Source organism: Triturus cristatus, chromosome 4_1 (assembly GCF_964204655.1).
Source record: "Triturus cristatus chromosome 4_1, aTriCri1.1, whole genome shotgun sequence".
Classification (NCBI taxonomy): Eukaryota; Metazoa; Chordata; class Amphibia; order Caudata; family Salamandridae; genus Triturus; species Triturus cristatus.
This window is the reverse complement of record NC_140585.1, coordinates 427,723,211-427,737,266: the sequence shown is the minus strand read 5'-3', so window position 1 is coordinate 427,737,266 and position 14,056 is coordinate 427,723,211. Positions and strand designations below refer to the sequence as shown.

The following is a 14,056-nucleotide window of genomic DNA, read 5'->3' as shown; positions in this document are numbered from 1 at the left end:
GATTGGACACATGACAGAAGCTTAGCTATGGCACCAGGGGGCTGATGGGCACAATTCAACCCAGTTGATAGTTGTTTTTCTACAACCAGCCTCGAAAATGTGGGGACCAGTTTCCTTGTTTGCATTTTCACCTATTGTGACCTTGCTTTGCCAGTAGCTCATCATGGGGTTCATCGTTTTGCAGACAGCCCGAGACCTTGAAAGTTCGAATAGTGGCCCTCCTTTCTATATACAAACAAACTACTTTGCCGAAGACTGTGAGAAGTCATGGTTATGTGTACCTCTAGCATTAGTATAGTGCATTTCTTTCAGTGGTATGGCTTTGAAGCGCTGTGAGCTGTCTTGAATGTGCATTTTCACAAGTCTTTTGTTTAAGGCAGACCAGAGTCTGGATTGTTGTGCTTGTGTGTTGTATAATTTTTTGACAGGTATGTTGGGCGCTACAGTCCTGGAGTGGTCCCCTCTTAGAAGAACGACCTGTTTGGACCTTACACCTGTAAAATATTTCTGTTGAGGTGTGTCCTAAAATTGTGCTCCATAACATTTTGTTTTTATTACATAGAACTTACCTTACCGATTTTTGTGTTGTTTATGAATGTATTCTCTGGCATAGTGTGCTGAATTTTGGTATTGAAATTCGCAATGAGAGTGACCATGACCCCCTTGTTCTAACATTAAAGTTTCAGGTGGGGTTCCATGATCAAAATCCCGAAATGCCTAACTCAAATAAATTTGCGGTGGTCAATGGAGGGAGGCAAATCAGATGGACAAAAATTATCCACTCGAGGGATGCACTGCCCAAATTGTACGCAACTATTATACCCCTTCTAGATCAGGCCAGTCTTGAAGCGCAACACTTTCCTATTCCAAATAGTGCCAGCAATGCCGGGAGAATCCATCAAGAGATGGTACAGGCTCTCTCTGGTTTTTTTTTCTAGTGATGTTTTTATTAATAATAAACCTAAACTTCTAAGGGATAGAACATCATGGTTTAATAAGAGTTGTAAAGAGGCAAAACAACTTTTGTTGAACTCGATAGCAAGAATATTCAGGATGCCAGGTTTCTTTTTTTAAAAATTACAGCAAGTGCAAAGGCAGAGTGGGAAACCGAGAGATGGTCAAACATTAAGATGGCTTTGGAGCTAAAAGACAGTAGAAGTTTTTGGAATTTGGTCCACCATGGCCAAGCTGAAGGTAGGACTGTCATTGATCCTAACATCGATGAGGATATATGGCACCAGCACTTTAAGGAACTTTACTCCAGTCCCCTTAACGATGTAAGTGCGGTGAAGCTGTTGCCCTGCCCCTCCACTCCTGAGTCCGTCTGTGATATTCCCCTATGCACTATGAGCGAGGTTACCTCTGCCCTCGCGAAACTCCAGCCAAATAAAGCCCCCGGACTGGATAGAATTCCCGGGGATTTATATAAAAGTGAACAAGTAGTTTGGGCCCCAAACTTATTAGCACTATTTAATGCAATTTTGTATGGCCTACCTGCACCAGCAACATGGGCTGGCGCTGAGATGGTTCAAATTTTTAAAAAGGGATCGCCGATCGAACCAGCAAACTATAGTCCTATTAGTCTTATAGATGTGTCCCAAAAAATCTTTGGGAAGGTTTTGCTGGCGAGATTGCAGGATTGAATTGAAGATTCGGATGTCCTGACCCCGCTGCAAGCAGGCTTTAGAGTCAAGATCTCAACAATTGACCAGCTATTTAGACTGCAGCTAATATACTGGAAACATATGGTCTTGGAAAAAGGGACTTTATACCTTACCTTCGTGGACTTAAAATCTGCGTTTGACCTGGTTGACCGTGACCAGCTGTGGAAGATCCTGCTGGACATGGGAGTTCCACCCTACTTATGTCTCCAATTCAAACGCCTCCACGAGGGCACATATGCCAGAGTCCGATTTGGCAAGAATGGTCAACTGACAGCCCCCTTCCCTGTTGGTAAGGGGGTGAGGCAAGTCTGCGTTCTTGCTCCTACTCTTTTCTCCCTCTTCCTAAACGGCCTAGTTAATGACCTCTTGGCCGCAAAGGATCTGGATTCGCCCAAATTGTCGTCCCGCAAGTTTCCTGCACTAATGTTTGCGGACGATACCGCTCCTCTCGAAGTCCCCGATGGGGATGCAACGATTATTAAATTAATTTAGTGAGTTCTGCAAAAAAAGGAATCTTGTGGTTAATATAACTAAAACTAAATATATGGCTTTTAATTCAGCACATACTAACTTCCCTGTTCCCAATTTCAATAATATACCGCTAGAGCGGGTCCAGACCTTTGAATACCTGGGTGTCTCCCTAAACGACAAAATGGGTTGGGGTACCCAAATTGACAGGGCGAACCTGAAACTAATCCAATCAATAGGTGGTATATTGAAAGTTCAGAATAGTTGTACCCAAAAGATCATAAGTCCCCCGCTTGAAATATATAGAGTGCAAGCGCGGTCGGCTTCACTATACGGGGCAGAACTCTGGGGACATTGCCCAAAGCATGCATTGACCCTAACTGAAAATAAGTTCATTAGGCAAATCACGGCGCTTCCAGTAAGTACCCTGCTAGTTCCTTTGAGAATGGACTTGGGTATCCGCCCAGTGGTGGATCTGATTTCGAGTCGCCCATTGCTTTACTGGCGTCAACTATGGAGCACGCCTGAGCTGAGACACTACAGGGAGGAACTCAAAGTGGTAATGCTTATACCGGGCGCTGTTAGAGGTATACCCTGGTTGTCTTTTGTGAGGGACTCTTTGCGCGAAATGGGTAGGGGGCATCTATGGGATGCACCGGAAGAATCGTGTCTAACTACTTCCAAAAACTGTTTGGCAAGATCATTGAAAGAGTACCAGCTGAATAAACTAATTGGGGCTATTAGAGCAAATAGTCTAACCTATGCCTTCCTGGATTTGAAGCTAGATTACCAGTTTGAGCAGGTGTTACACATAATACAGCCAGTGCTAGCCAAGAAGCTGTTCCTCCAATTTAGGTATGGAACCCTTCCACTTCTGGTGAAAACAAATAAGTGGTTAGGGGACCTGCCTAGCCTTTGTCCTGGATGTCGCAGGGAGGAGGAATCAGAGATTCATGTATTATTTTTTTGTCCGGCATATAAACAGTCTAGGTCTAAATGGATCCTACAACTCTGCAAAAATTTGGCCAATTTTATAGAATTCTCAAATCTGATATGAATCCACTTTTTGTTGTTGCAATTTCGAAATTCCTTTCTGGCCATGTGGATTAAAAGAAAGTATCTGTTAAAAGTACAAAATAGTTAACATCGATATTCTATTTTGCTACAATTATAGAGCCCAATGCTTCTGTTGTAACTATTACACGTGAAATAGATCAAGCTCTTCCCACTGGCCACACTAGCAATCGAAGATACTACCAACGAGGAATGGCTTAATGATATTTTAATGTTTTTATATTAATTTATAGTATTAAATTCCTATTTGTAACTATTACTAACAACGATAAAGTATCTTTTATTCTGCCCTCCTGAAGCCCTGGCATCTATAACTATGTATATACAACCCTGTTGATACTATCCCTTTTTTACTTGATCGGAGTATGTTTTTTTTAATGCTGTAAAAAAAAAATCTGTACTTTTATGGCTGAAATAGCCGCAATAAAGTAATATTGATTGATTGAATGTATTCTTCTCACATGAAGCAATAAGATGTATAACTTGTCAGTGGCTTGGCAGGGGTGCCACTGGCCCCACGGCAAGCACAGAAAATGGCCCTTTTTGGTAGCAGGAGAGTAATAATTAGGGTATATTGGGCCCTTTAGATCTCTGGGTCTTGATGCTACTGCACCCGCTTAACTATTAGTAGCAGGACCCCTGTTACATGTAGATTTAGTTGTGGCATGGCTGCATGTCAAGCAACAATGTGATGCGATGATCTGGTTTTGTTCCGTAAAGATCAATAATTGGTGCTTCTTCATGCCTGTCCCTGCATCCATATTTAATCCCATTTCAGTCTCAATTATAAATAATTAATTGTGTTTTTTGGATATATGAGTAACTTCATGATCAAGGGTGGTGGCTTTAAAGTACCAGCTTTGCCACGTGGATGCCATCTGGCATCAATCAATCAACGGGTGGCTTCAGATTGACAGGGTCTGGGGCTTCCGGTGTAGCCATATTGTTCAATTGCATGACTCTGCATTACCAGTACAAAATGGCCGCGCAGAAGGCCTCTAATGGTTCCATAGGTACTTATCGTTTACAGTGCCTGGCGGGATGCGCGGTACTGCATTTGTTCATTGTTTAGAACAGATCCTGCACTGAGGTTTGCGCGTGTGAAGAATCATAGCATGCAGTAAGCGTCTCATGATTTACCACAGGGCTGTGGGACCTGATGCATAGTGCTATTGTATCAAGTAAGCTGTCATCATCATTCCTGCTGTGTAACGAGAGATTGCAGTGTGGCGCCGGTATCAGCCTGGCACAGGCTGTGTAACAAGCACATCCGCGTACTCCATCTGGACCTTAAAATTGCAAATAATGTCTGGCGTAATAGATGGACACAAAGAGAGTGTCTGAACTGTCCTCTATTTTCCGCGGGACAATCAACTGACTGATGGCTGGAGACACTGAATACAACACTGGCCATGTTCAACTAATGTCGCTTTGCAAGACATTGGACTGTGCAAATTCATCAAAAGGCGTTCTGCCTCATTAAAGCTAATGGAGTTGGCAGGAAAGGGCATATTCACAAGGCAATGTGCTGGCTGTAAATACTCAGATGTTTCCATGATAATTCTGCCCTAAATGACATAGGATACCCTGCTGCGGTATGGCATTAAATTCTGCATGTTTTCCTGGTTAAAATCACAAAAGAAAAAACTACTTGGAGAACTGGCCATTTGCTATAGCCTAAAGCAGTCTGGTACAAATGTCCGAAGGTCACCTTGGGAGGTTTGTCGCTTTACAGCGAATATTCAGGTCATTTCGTTAGAGATCGTGTTTGCCAGATTACAGTTGCATTTTATTGACGCTGATGAATGTAATTCCTCCCCTTTTTTGTTATGTCCTTTTTTAACTTTAATCTTCTTTCAGTTTTCTCTCCTCTTGACACACCCCTGAGGCTGCTCTCTTGACTCGTGTCTTTGGTGACAAGTCTTTCTGTTCCTTACCATCCGCCCAAAATCCCATCTTTCTTCTCTTGTCGCTATTTCATTCTATCCCATGTTCTTCAGTCGCCCTCCAAGCATCCCAAGCCTTTCCCTACCTCGTCTCCTTCCTGGTGGGTTCTCTTCGCACTTTGTTGGACCCGCAAAGCTTCGATCGAGAGCATCCTTTCTTCTTACCCTGTCTTTGCCGCTTTCAAGGCAGGCCTAGCCAGCTGCAGTATGGGCTTTACCGTCCGCCTGATCTCTATACCACTTCATAGCCTTCACTGAGGGTTATCCGTGAAGGATAAAAGTCAAACCACCCCCTAAGTCTTTCTCCAGCAGCTTATCAATATTAAGCAAACAATAATACAGGTAAATATTTTAATATCAATCAACATTCCGCAGTACTCACATATACCGGCTGTATTTCAGCATCTTGTCTGCCCCAACATTGCCATGCAACAGCCAGTTACGTCCAGGTAGTGTGTGGTGGCCTTTGTTCAGGGGCGTAACACAGACCCCTGCAGCTTCTGCTGCACAGGGGAACCCACATCCAGTTCTTAATTTGAGCCCGTGGTACCTGCTGACCAAGCCTTAAGGGGTCTGGAATAGCACAAATTGTCACACTAAGAGGGTGTGATGGTCAGTAGTTGTGTTGGCACTGTCATTGGCAGCGCTGGCAGGGGCAATAGGTAGCGCAAGTTGCCTCCTGACGAGGGCCCTGGGAATACATTTTTTTAATCAAATTAAGCACTGCCCACATCCCTTCAGAGGGCTCCCATTCAGCACAAGACCAATGTTTATCTGTGAGATATGGGAGAATCGGGGCCCTTCACATTCTGCAGGGGGACATCATTTTGCATTGCAACATTGCCTTGGGTCCTGGATCACTGAATCACTAGCTACCAGGCTTGGCTAGGGGTTCAGTTATAGTCTTTTTTGTTGACAGTTATTGTTGTTGTCAAACCAGAATGTGGCGTTTGGTGCACTTTTCATTCACTCCCCCTGCTACCGGCATTTCTTGCTTAATTACAATCTAGAAAAAATAATAGTCACTGATGTGATTCTGCTGTCCTTAGAGGACAATTTTCCAATTGTCAGTCTCATAACAATAGCATTGTCCAAAAAAAGAACAGCGTCCAATCAAAACAGCGCATTCCAGATTTGAGGTTCTAATCCATTAGCTCAGATCTCAGGAATATTACAGGTAATACGTCCTCCTCCCTCACCCTCTCCACTAGGGTCCATTTTACCCAAAAGTGTGCCTGCCACGTTCTTTCTGAGCTTGGTTTATGGATCTATACATTTAGCTTAACAGTATCACTTTTGATGTCATCTGCATCATTTCACACATGATGTGGAACACACGCTGCCAATGTGGCGACATTCTTTCAAGTTCATATGTGTGCAAGGTGCTCCAAAGAAGTCGCATCTCTTCCACACCAAAAATTATACTTTAGGTTCTGGGTAACAGTATCACTTTCTGCCATAGAGCAGTTTCAATCGTCCAGTTCACCGTTTAGAATGCTTGCTTAGTTTTGGCAGTGGAACCATACGCCTGGACTACTCTTATCTAACTCGCACTGTGCCACAGCCTGTGAGGCAGCTTTAGAACACTGCCTCAGAATCCGGTATTTAGACCTAAGAGCAGAGAACATCACACAATGTAGTCCATCAACATGACGTTAGGTCCTCCCACTTCCTGTTAAGGAGTCGTGGTTGCCAGAAAATTTACTGCGTAGGCCAGGGTTCTCCAAAGTCGATCCTGGAGGACCGGATCCATGCCTGATTTTTAGCATATCCTGATTTAGATAAATGTAGTTATCTTAAAAATCTGGCATGGATCCGGCCGTCCAGGACCGACTTTGGAGAACCCTGGCCTAGAGGGAAGAAAGTAGATCCATGGTTGACTACTCTGTACTGGAATAACAGTGTGTGGGAGGGCTCTTTTTTTTTAAGGTAACAGACATTGAAACCAATGAGGAGGCCTCAGAGGAGGTCCTGCATCTACACCCTATTGACCCATGCAGCACCTGATAGCAGGAGCCTTTTATGAGAGTGCACAATTACCCATACAGACGTCCAGGTGCTAGGAAAGCAGGGCTGCATCAGAGTGAACTGGCACATGGCTATTAAAACAAGCATTGGCATAGCCAATAGGTCTCACCTTTGGGACCTTATAAGTGTTTAGCCATGCAACACTTGATGTTGGTGCACTAAGGGTATTGTGCTGCATAACTAAACACTTTTAAGGTCCCAAAGGCGAGACATATTGGCTATGCCAATGCTTGTTAAAGGTCGGAGCCTCTAACAACATAGCTTCAGCAGCTTGCGATGGTCTGGTGCCTTCTGATAGCTTCCGTTTGGTCGCTAGGTAGCGGGGAATGGTCCTTTTTGGAGGAGGGCGGACAGGAGTGCTGAGAGGCATAGAATGGTGGGTCAAAAATAGGAAATGAGACAAAGGGGATGTGGTAAACAAATCGTTCAAGAGCGCAGAAAGTTTAAGAGTAGTGACAGCAGAGACAGACTGTCTCAATGGAATAGGAATGCTGGGAGGCTGCCGGAGTAAAGTGAAGTCCAAGAATTATTGAGCCTGCTAGGAGCCACAGATCGATTTTGAAGTGAGCAGGCTCGGTGAAATCTGTGAATATATGCTAATCACGACTACATTAAAGCCAGGAGGGTGGCTCACCTGCTTATGAGGGGCCTAGTAAATTGTGCTCCCACATAAAGCCGTATTTGCATAGGGATCGCAATTAAAACTAGTGCGAAGTTATCAGTGGGGTAAAGTCTGAAACCCCTCCTTCAGATTTAACCAGGTGAAGACTTGCTGAAATCTAAGGGTCGAAAAAAAGCTAAGGAAATTCCCAGTCTTAATCATGTCCCCACTCCAGTGAGTCAGCGCGGACATTTCCAGAGACACTAATGCCTCGAGTTAGAATCCCAGCAGAGCAGGCTTAGATTTCCATCCTTTCGAGGTGGGTAAATTGAGCACTGTTTCATTGGGAAATAATATAACCTGTTATTTGCAGCGCCGCAAAGGGCAGAACTAATGTCATATTTATTATTTAAGCGTAACAGTGATGCATGCACTTTGCTTGACACTTTTCTTGACACTCGGCTGCCACACGACAACCCTGGTCCGCTGTGGGCATTTTCTGCTATCAGTACCGTTCTGCAGTGCTACACGGTGTTGGTGTTGTACGGAACACTTAAAAGAATGAGGTAAACCGTTTTAAGTGCAACAAAAATTCAAACCCAGGAATGCCGGTTTGACGTTTGTAAATCCCATCTGGGCACTAGTTCGAGCAGTGTTAGTCATGTGCATGTGACAGGCATACATGCCTCACTGAGGGTGTGTAAATACCTCTCGACCTGTTCTTAAACACTAGCAGGCACCCAGTCTCGGGAGAGACCAAAGGTCGGTGCTGGGGGCGGGCGCAGCCTTGACTTCCAGAGATAAACAAACGTGCTGCTGAGAGTGGCCAGAGCCATGAGTCGGGCGAAGGGTCTGTGAAAGGTCAAGATGCCCTAGTACTGGGGAAGCTTTCTGATTGCGTATATCCCACTTCACGAAGAAGTGGCAATTGCCTAATGCTTCCCTGATTTCAGGTAACCTGAAGGTGTTTGATGACACACAGGCCGGTGAAGTGATACAGGACCCCAGTTGTGTGAAATAACACTGGAGTGGCAGCTACGATTTTTAAGCACGTCACAATATTATTAATGTTGCCTTTTGAAAGTTTTAAATTTGTCACATTGCCCTTAATGTCAGCTTTTTGATTATATGTTCGTTTTGGGTTTCGTTTTAAGCACATTAATTATTGTCAGAAGTATTTGTGTGTTCCCTGTCGGAAATCGCAGCTGACCAATTTTACAGGGCTTCTAAGGGATCCAGAGGTGGCGCGTGGCTGTTTCAGACGTAGACTACCTATGGCCAGTGGACCTAACGAGGCAAATTCTAGCGACTAAATAAACAAGCATTGGCCGCGCTGCCGTAAAAGTAACAGCCGCGCGGCCATGAAAGTGATCGCGATCACGGTGAAAGCAGAAGTGATCGCGAGGACGCGCTCTGTGGTAAGCACGCGAGTGGTGCGCGCGTAGCAGTGATCGCGCTGGAAGGGAGGCAGATGGTGGCTGAACGCAAGCGCTAGGCCACCAAAAGCCTGTGGCAGCACTTTGAAAACCCACACACTAAATTTCTCGCAGAGCAGCGCATGCGCTGGCTCAGCGAGACCTAAAAAAGGTGCTTCTTTAAGAGTTTATAGAACGTCAAATGATATGTGAAGGTTTGCAAGAAGAGAGGTTATGTTTCCATTTTTAACCATTAGGTTTGAGGAGGATCACCACCCCCCAAATCTACATTTCCTCATTTTAGGGGTAGATAGAAACCTCACTCAAACAGAACACCGATTTTTAACCTCTTCGATGCCGATGACGGAACGGTTCCGTCATGCACGCCGGTTGGGCTGTGCTTATGACGGAACCGTTCCGTCATGGCCCCGCCCGCGCTCAGATCTTTCAGCACTGCGCGGGAATCCGCGCAGCGCTGAAGAGGTTAAAGTAGTTTGTAAAGGTTTAGGACCGATCCAGTTGACTGGCTTGATAGAATACCATTTTTGTACCTAGACTGCAGATTTACAGTTTATATTTCGGAATGTGGGCGGTACAACAGATAATTAAACACCCAGGAAGATCAGCTGGTTGGACCATTATAAGCTATTTTGAGGTTGCAGCAGCCTCTGGCGCACAATCTGTAGAACCACAACTGTGCTCCATCAAAGGCAATGACTCTACATCCAACATCAGCCAGCCACACAAAGGAGCCAGGGTCAGCACAATCTCATGCCATCTTCCTCATAATAAGGCGACCAGAAAACTGTGAAGAACGTATACTTTCCTCGCTCTGTGGAAGTGAGAGTGATTGGGCATGGGAACTTGAACTGATAAGTCCTAGTTAAGGTCAGAATGTCTCCAATATCATAGATGCCTATATGATTTTCTATTGTGTCATTTAAAGGGCCCTTATATCAATTGAGCTGAGCTGATGGGAAGCCCACAGAAGGGGTTGGTGCACACAGTGAGTGAGCAGGTGTACGGAATCAAGTGACCGGTGGATGTGCAGATGAGACTAGATGAAGTGTTCAGAACAAATGTAAACATTGGGAGAAGTAAGGCAAGAGTGAGAAGTGGAAGATAAGACTTATTATATTATCTTGTAGATTACCAAGCTTTCTCTTTTTGGTATATTCGGACCACATCATGACACCGTAACACTGCGCTCTGAAGGTATACAGACTTTTGCAGCATTCAGAGAGAGTGTGGTGTGTAAAGTTGTAGGGGTAGCCTCAAAAGTGATTGAACCAAGGTATTCTCCAATATGTATATTCATTCATTCACCTTTAGAGTACTATTGTTTTCTGAGTCACTTCAGAGTGCCAGGGGGCTCTTGTATCTGCACAGCATTAGCTGTGAGTACTGCAGATAGTGGTGAGTAGCAATAAGCATTGGTGTTCAAAAAGATTCCTCCTTTGGACAGTTCATGTGTTTGTCATCACCAAGGCGTTTTGCAGAGCACCGCTTACTGGTTCAAAGTCTAAGATCAGGGCGCATCTATACTAACAGCCTCCCAGAAGGGCTCAAGTTAACCTACCTTTGAGATAATGCACTTTTATTGGCTTCAATTGGGATAGAACATCAACCTTGGTATTGATGACCAGGGTAGTAGTATTAATACTCAGGTGGCCCTCAAGTTGATAACATTCCCAGAGTGGATTTAATCACATAGGTGACTACTTTACGAGTCTGGAAGCATCAGATAAGTGGAACTAGGTAAGTCAGGTGTGATTATGAGAATTACCGCAGGCAGTGTAAGGCCAGAGCATCAGATCAAGTGATCTTGCCTTCTTATGCCCTTCATCCCTTCTGTCTTGTACATCTGGTGGAGGGTGTGCAACATACTGGCACACAGGTGCATAGTCCTCAAATTGAGATTCAGATAGTTGTCGGAGTCCATCGTTACAGTATAAACGATTGGGTGAGCAGCATGACCAGTTCAGAAGAGTTGATATTACTGATGATGGGGGGTGGGTACACTATGTGCAGAATGCTCCTGGTGGTCCCTGTAGGTGTCAGTGCTAACACTGCCTCGTGGAGCTGAAAAGCAACTGGCCTTGCCTAGTAACCGCCATCTTGTTGATGGGCTCTGTGAGCAGGACCCGACTGACAGTGTCCACATAGTGAATGTGGAGTTGATCAGGTAAGGGATGGGGATGTTTGAAGTCTGCCATGGCCAGAATGCTCTAAGAGAATGGATCTGCCAATTTATTATTGACACATTGATTAGGAATGGTTAGATCTTAGATTCATGGATGAGGTCTGGCATATCTCCAGAACCGAGACCCCATACATTATTCTAAAGTCTTGCCATTCCTAATCAGCCCATCAACCCACATTTAGTCAATCAAACATAAGGTCAAATCTTTTGAAATTCAAAGCCCGCTCACTTGAAACGCACTCAGCAGTAAGGTAAATAAAACTCAAATAATGCTCTTTCTCTTAAAAAACATAACATCTCAGTTATATCTAAATCTAGGCGTGGTCTGTGTGAAACGTGCCATTACGTTTGTGGCAGCAACAAATATGCGATATTTTCTTGTCCATTTAAGGGATTATTCTTTAACTCACATATTACCATTTTACACTATCCTTCTTGCTCGGAATTCGCCCATAATCAAAACTGCAATAGAGGCATTAACCTGTCTGATATTGACTACGTGGTGCTCCATCCTAACACCAAAATGGTATTTCAGAGCAGCCTTCTTAGTCAATTGTACACTGAACGACAAAAGAACAAATGCCCATAGAGTGACATTACACTCTTTTAGATGCCGAGTTCCCCTTGGTCTCTGTGTGTGCAATGAGAATCATGGGGCAGCACATGTCGAGCAAAGTGCAAACGCGTGTGCAACTGGAGGGGTAGATTGGGAGGGACTAAGCGCGGAAGCATCTGGATATTCACCGATCTTAGTCTCAACCCTTCGGGAATCCCCCAAATCCAACAGACTGCACAACAAATTAGGGATAAAGATGGCTTCTAAATTAAGTATTTCCACTCAGATTAATACAGTTGTTAATTTGTAGCTTTCCCTTCTTGGGAGTCCTTCTCCGGATTATTCACTTATTCTCAAATCCGCCTACGGTTGTGCTCATGAATGTTCTTACTTCAACACAGCTTCATTATTGCAATATCGGCTATTTCAAACTTCCTAATGCCTTACTAGATAAACTTCAATCAGCTCAGAATGTGGCAGCTCAAATGATATTTGGCTTATCGAGAGAGATCTCAGCACTCCAGCCCTTAATGCACTCCAGTGACTGCACATCAGACGATTTTATTAAAATCAATGTGCCGAGTGCATTAAGCCCTATATACCCCCTCACTCCCCTCGTTTTACTTGGTATCACCCTCGGTATTGCTTCATAGCACCTGCCCAATGCATGCTACAGATTCCAAAAGGAGGGCTCTTCATCCAGGCCACTCAGTGGCGGCGCCCATGCACTAGAACTGTCTAACCTGAGCTCCCCGCTCGCCAAAGAATTTGCTCACATTCCACAAGGCTTTAAAACTTGGCTGTACTCATATTATTATATTAGTTCACAGATGCAGGTAGAGGACAGTTGAATGGGAAAAAAGTGTATGACGTGTGGCAGTCAAAATCATTGTGACCTTCCCACTCTCTCAGGGAACCTACAGCAGGTTTGGGACAATACATGCTGCCGTCAATTTTCGGCATGATCCAGTATGTGACTGGAAGCAAATTCAGTGACTTCATGACAGCATTTTGTGGCAGTCTCGATATGTTTCGATTTCTTCAGGGTGAGGCAGACCGGTGTTTGATTCTGGGTTCTCTCTAATGATTTGCCTGTGCCGCTGGCCCATGCGTCCTAGAGAGGTTAGTCCCAAAGGAGAAAGCAGAGTTCCCCAACTTTCCTGCTTATGCCTCATGTCATGGGCTGCTGAAGTCCTATTGCTACACATGTGAGTGCTACCATTTTGCATAAAGCGGTTCACTGTATTGGTGCATAGTTATTGTTCAGCAGAGGGATTTATGGAAGACGTCCATTGTTACACCAGTACCCTGCATCGGAGAGGAGCAGTGAGAACCCTGGTGTAAATCAGAAGGCCTAAAAAGGTCTCCAGATCATGAGGGCCTTGTGATCCTTGCAAGGGCACTTCTACTGCCCAAGGCTTGCTGTTGAGGTTTGCAGTGTATTTATTTGTATCCAGAGTATCGGCATCTGAGGAACAGTTCATGCTGGGCTCTATCAACAGCACTGTGACCAGCTTTCATGCTCTTTAGCTCCCAACCGTAGGAGCTGTTTCCCGCACGGGCACTTTCACACAATACATATTCAACCTGACTGAACATATAGTGCAAAAATAATAATTGAGAATGTTAACATTTGTTGGGAAATGCCATTACTTGATGCTTAAGAGTATGCAGCATTTCTTTCGGCTTCATCTTTGTATGTTCTTCAGTATTGTACGTTTCTGCTAAATCCGTCTTCAAGGCCCAGCAATGTAGAGAGACGACAAAGAGCTGGCCGACCCTTGAGTCCCTGCTTGGTCGCATGAGCGGTCTCTGAGCTTCTTTTGTTTTTCATCTACCGTTAAGTTATCTGTAAGTTATGAATCTCTGACCTGTCCTTGATTAGTATTTCCCACAGTCTCTTACAGACTTGGCAGCGACCCCAGCAGCTCCTTCTTTGGCAGTGGCCTTCTTTGCTGAAAGCTCTTGGCCGTCATGAAAAGTGGCTGCTTCTTAGGTTTCATTTCTGAGCATGGCTTGACCCCAGCTCTTCCACGCCCATTTTAACTTGACATAAGAATATTAATGCACCGGTTCACTCCTCTTCAGCGGCTCCTTCGCT

General features: G+C 44.6%; 1 protein-coding gene across 12 annotated transcripts in view; it reads left to right on the top strand.

The window, feature by feature from the left end:
- TSPAN9 (tetraspanin 9) overlaps positions 1-14,056 on the top strand; it is an 828,427-nt gene that overhangs the window by 780,836 nt on the left and 33,535 nt on the right. The gene's annotated exons all lie outside the window — the stretch shown is intronic.